This window comes from Notamacropus eugenii, chromosome 5 (assembly GCF_028372415.1).
Source record: "Notamacropus eugenii isolate mMacEug1 chromosome 5, mMacEug1.pri_v2, whole genome shotgun sequence".
In the NCBI taxonomy this organism is placed as follows: Eukaryota; Metazoa; Chordata; class Mammalia; order Diprotodontia; family Macropodidae; genus Notamacropus; species Notamacropus eugenii.
This window is the reverse complement of record NC_092876.1, coordinates 131,376,493-131,382,492: the sequence shown is the minus strand read 5'-3', so window position 1 is coordinate 131,382,492 and position 6,000 is coordinate 131,376,493.

Genomic DNA, 6,000 nt, shown 5'->3' with positions numbered 1-6,000 from the left:
AGTTCCTCCACATTTTAACCATAACTATCTGCACTGGAATCCCCTTCTAGCTTAAAGCGAAGAAGTTAACTTTACTATTACATAGCAAACATCAGCATTTTCACTGCTTATTTATAACTAAATATAAGTTTAAAATTATCCAATTTCTATCACATCCTTTTAAAACCCCCATCTATATATAACACACTCCAAATTTAAAAATTGTGTAATGTTGCATCTAACATATACCCATCCTTATGTTAAGCACTTTCCAATTATAAATGCCAAATAACAATATTTTTTCTGCTTAATCCTAATAGAAAGAGCATTCTCAGATGCTGTTTGTTATTCCTTCGGGACAGGTTTTCACTTGAATTGTATCAAACCTGGATTTATAATCACTAATGATAAACATTTATCTCTCCTTTTTTTTAAGTCAAATACTCTTGCTACTTAAAAGAAAACTTTATTTATAACTTCCCATAATCTCTTTTTACTCTAATTCCTTGAAAAGCTGAAAAGCCATCTTCCAGCTCCCCTCCCCACTCCACCAGACTGGTTCTCCTAGTCTCATTGGAGCCTTTAAATCTTATTGGGAGGGGTAACCTTCTGCTTGTCCACGTGGTCTGAACACACGGATAGCATTAATGCTTCTAAAAGAAATCACTGAAACTCTAAAGCAAATTCGCAATTTTAAACACATTGTCTTCTGGTATCAGATATATTTACTTAATTTAAACATAAAGTACAGATTTTATCTTCGAGATCTCAGGGGAAAGATCTCAGATTAAAAAAAAAGTTTTGAATCAAATTAAAGAACTTCCTTGCCCAGGCAAAAGGGCCCAAATGATCCAACACTAACAAAGTGTGACTTCCAAGCATGAAGTTTGGGAACTCAATAACTAGTAGTAATAATTACAAATCACAGTATAGAAGTTTTAAATTTTTAAATCCAATAACCTTCCATAACTTTGTCTATTGGTTTCCCAATCAGGCTAAACATTTTCTTAAGTGGGATGGAGGCGGGGGAAGGGAGTACAAGGTCCAAGCACATGTAATACTCCACCATCCTACCGATATCCTCCCCTTCAAATAAACCAAATACTCACCATTTCTTCCAGTTTCTTTGTTCCATAAAAAGAAATTTAGAGATTAAGAGCCTAACAATTTAACTTATCAATAGCCACATTTTTTTAAGTTGAATAATCCACAAAGAGCAAAAGTCTTTCTTTTCAAAAAGTTTTCTAACTCTCTATTAAGACCATTATCAAGCCAAACAGTAAAGCATTTTTTTCTCTCTCCCTCCAGCCCACTCACTCTTCTGAAACTGCTATAATCAGGGAGAGGAGGAGAGGGGGAGATTAAGAGATAGCAGAATTCCAAGGGAAAGTTCAGCCACACCCCTTGCAACTCTGGCTGACTGCATGGCTGAATTTAAAATTTAACAATGCACTTCACAAATACACAGAACAGATAGAGCAATACAGTTCCTCTCTTTTTAGAAAATAAACTAATTTTAGATTAGACTGGCCAAAATCCAACTATTCTTCTCAATTTTCTGTGATTGATTCCAAGCCAATTTCAAAAGGATCATTCCCAGAATCTAGATTCTTCCTCCCCCCCTTTCTCTCTGCTCTCTGTCCAGAGATGACAAGGGAAGGAATATGCCCAGCATTCCTTCAAACAGTCTTCCAAAGGAATACCCAGAGGATTATTCATCCCCTCCCTGGTACCATTATATTAAGAGCACTCACTTCCCATTTTAAGACTTATGCTCCAAAGGTCTCTGAAGGACTGGTTGTGCCTAAGATCCCAAGGCAGTCAAGGCAGTACTTAGCCACAGATTTTCCTATTGTTGCTCAGGTCCCTAACTTATGCTGCCACTGGACCATTCAATCCATTGTTTTATCTGCATTCCTGAGTTCACAACAATTCCAAACAATCCCAGAGAAGTTAGCAGTCAGAAGAGGGGAAACCTGCCTGTGGGTTTTTGGGCTAATGAAAAAATCAATGAGCACACTTCCATCTCCCACAAGCAAGATTTCATCCTAACCTTTCTGATGCTAAAGATCCCGCCATGAACCCTCAAGAATTGTTAGAAGTGAACCCATGTAACAAACCCCTAACAGTGAGAAACATGCTCACCTTAAATAAAGAACAATACCTGCTGTGAAATGAGGAAAGCTTTTATTAATCTTTACATCCATTCCCCCTGAATGGATGGGTAGTCTCTCCAGTACGGTTACAGGATGACTACAACACATGTAGAAAAATGGGATTTCTTACACTGTTTTCCTAACTTTGGATCTCCTGAGATACAGTCTCCTGGCCATGTGACTCCATGTTCTCTTCTCTGATAGGCCCTTCCTCAAACAACTCCTTGGGCCTGTGCATTAGTTTCTGACCTCTAACCTGTTCATTCTAGGTCACAACCCTTATCACCTAGGAATGTGGAAAATAGAAATTTCTTGCCTCCTACACCAATGACTAGGGAATGGCTGAAATAATTATGGTACATAAATATCACAGGATATTATTGCTCAATAAGGAATGAGTGTAAAGAATTCATATCAGTGCAAGAAGGCTTATATGAAGTAATTTAGAGTGAAACATCAGAATCAGAACAATACTTACATTTTCTATAATTCAGTAAAAACATTAACTGCAACAAATCTGTTAAATATATAGAAATGATGATGTTCCTGCTCCCAAAATATCTTCCCTCAATGTGATAATGGGATCATAGGATTTAGAACTGGGAGGGACCTTAAAGGTCAAATCCATTTTATAGATGAGAAGTGAGCTTCAAAAAAAGGGAGGTAACTTGACTCAAGCCAGGACTTGATCCCATGTCTCCTGACTCCAAGCCCAGGGCTTTTTTCACTATAGCTGCTGCTATCATGGGAACAACATTAAATTAAATGATAAGACCTATCTCAAACTGGAATGGGCTGCCTTGAATAGGAGGTAGCAGTTTTCCCATAACCAGAAATGTTCAAACAGAGGATGAACATTATTTGTCAGAGATATGGTAGAGAAAACCCCTGCTTAAGAACCACTTAGACTAGATGTACTCTGAAATCACTTTGACTCAGAATTTAGGAGACCACAATGAAACACAAGGCTGAACATGTACATTTCTCTGGGAGAGGACTTCATGGAGCAAATTCTCACCAAAGTATGAATGATTAAAAATCAAAGCCTTCCCTGATAGCAGGGTTTAATGTGGCAAAAAAAACCAAGGGGAACTGGACTCCAGGAGACAGGGGGTAGACTATAGGAGTGCTAGCCTCATACATTCTGTCCTCTGCTTAGGGTCTTGGAAACTAGCTACTTGTGTTGATTTCTTTTTATTTATTTCCTTGTCTGTCATCGTCAGAACGTTAGAGCTGGAACTTCAGAACTCTTGTCATCTCACTCCTTTATTTCATAACTAATTTCTCTAGCGCTACTCTCCCAGAACAAGGCTGGCTCTATCATCCTTCTAGGGTTCTAAAATGGAGATGACTATTTTCCAATGCTATTGGCTTGAGCTCCCATTCTCTATGTTCACCTCACTGTTAGCCACCAGCACACTGATTCCATCTAACCAATTAACACCAATTAGCTTTTAAAAAATTGATCATAGTTCTTAAGTCTTTCAGAAAGCCTTGTTTTTACAATATTAATGCTATCAAAATTATTTTCTCTCTTTAAATCAACTTTAATTTTTCTGTTGCTTTGTCTGAAATCATGATTGCTACTCCCTACTTTTATGAGTTCAGTTGAAGTATGGTAGATTTTGCTCTAGCCTTTTATTTTAACTCTGTATAGATCTTTATATTTCAAGTGTGTTTCTTTTAAACAGCTTGTTGTTGGATTCAGCTTTCTAATTTGTTCTGCTGTCCTCTTCCATTTTATGGGTGAGTTTATGCAGTTTATATTCACAGTATGATTATTAATTGTGTATTTCCTTTCATCCTCTTCTCTTATTCCTTTTCCTCTCTTTGCTCCCCAACTCTTTTTTATGTGGAAGAGGAGGACTGTGGCATAGGAGTGTGCTCAGTACCAGTATTCCTTTCTTTATGCAAACAGCTTCTACTCTCCTGCCCTTCTTCTCTGCCAAACTCTAATCACAGGTTCTTCACCTTTTATTTTAAATTCCTTTTAACAATCCCTCCCACTTTGAACATAGTTTACTTATGACTAATCCTTCTTTAGATCTACTCTCCCTCTTATTATCCCTTTCCCCTATTTCCTTGGCACAGTGGATAGAGCGCTTGGACCTAGAGTCAGGAAGACCTGAGTTCAAATCCCACTTTATACATTTACTAGTTGTGTGACTCTGGGCAAGTCACTAATTTTTTGCCTGTTTCCTCAACTGTAAAATGGGGATTATAATATAATAATAGCATCTATATTATATATATAATATTATAATAGCATCTATCTTATAGGGTTGTTGTGAGGATAAAATGAGATAATATTTGCAAAGTTCTTAGTACAATGCCTGACATATAGTAGGCTCTAAATTAATGCTAGCAATTATATTATTATAATTATTGCTGGCTACTAAATGTGTTTGTGTGTATATTCTTCCTTCTTTTGATATATTCAGATGTCAAAGTAAGGTTCCACTGATGCCTATTCCCTCCACCCCTTACTCATTTATATAGATGTCAAGTTATGCCCCCTATTTATATGAGATAATAAATTCCCTTCCATATCCCCCCTTTTCTTCCTTGATGTATCCTTTCCCATCCTCCCTTTTGTTCTTTGATTATCATCAATACAACAAAAATCACTCCTATGCCCTTTGTCTTGACTCCCTCTATGATTGTATTGTCCCACTTGCATTAGAAAGTAAATGCTTTATTCTTTTAAAAAAGTCTTTTGCTATTGTTTACTTATATTTACCTTCTTATACTTCTTTTGAGGCCATTGTTTGTATTTCAAATCTTGGTCTTTTCATCAGGAATTCTTGGAAGTCCCTTATGTTATTAAAGGTTCATTTTCTCCCCGCAGGATCATACTCTATTTTGATGGATTGTGAACTTATCTTTTGCTTCTTGGAATAATATAATCCATGCTCTTCATTTCTTTAAAGTGGTAACCGCTAAATCTTGTGTGATCCTGTGGTTCCTCAGTGCTTGAATTCTTTCTTTCCAGCTGCTTGAGTTATTTTATCTTAAACTAGAAATTTTGGCTTCGATGTTCCTGGAAGTTTCATTCTGGGGTTTCTTTCAGAAGGTCATTGATGTATACTATTTTCACTTTGTTCTCTTATTCTAATGTATCTAAGCAGTTTTTCTTTCATGATTTCCTGAATTATGATATATAGAGTGTTTTTTTGGCCATGGTTTTCAGGTAGTCCAACAATTCTTATATTACCTCTCCTTGATCTGTCTTTCAGGTCAAGAGCACGATGCTTGGAGCCAGTTAGATCTAAATTCAAATCTGCCCTCAGATATGTACTAGCTATATGATCCTGGACAAGTCACTTAAACTCTATCTGCTTTCATTTCCTCTGTTGTAAAGTGGGGCCAATAACAACACCTACTCCCAGGGTTGTTGTGAAGATTAAATGAGAAAATATTTGTAAAGCACTTTACACAGAACCTAGCATATAGTAGGAGCTTAATAAATTCTTCTTTCTTTCCTTCCTTCCCTTCTCCTTTCCTTCCTTCCATAAAGTCTCACATTTTCTTCTATTTTTTCAATCTTGTGACTTTGTTTTAATACATCTTGTCTCATATAGTCATCTATCTTATGTTTAGTACATACAAGTATTCAGGGAATTTGTTACTTGGGTAACTCTTAAGCTGTTACTTCTCTTTCCAAATCTTTCCTGCAAAGCTCTTTTTTCTTTCCAATTCTTTCCTCTGTCACCTTATTTAATAATATAATTTGAACTCTTTATAAAAATACCTTTTGCCTTATTTCTTCTAGGAATCTTAATTGATATTATGACCAAGTCCTGTTTTTCTTTGAGGCTTTGCTTGTAGGTATTTTGGAGCTTTTCTCCTCTTCTGGGTTTGTATC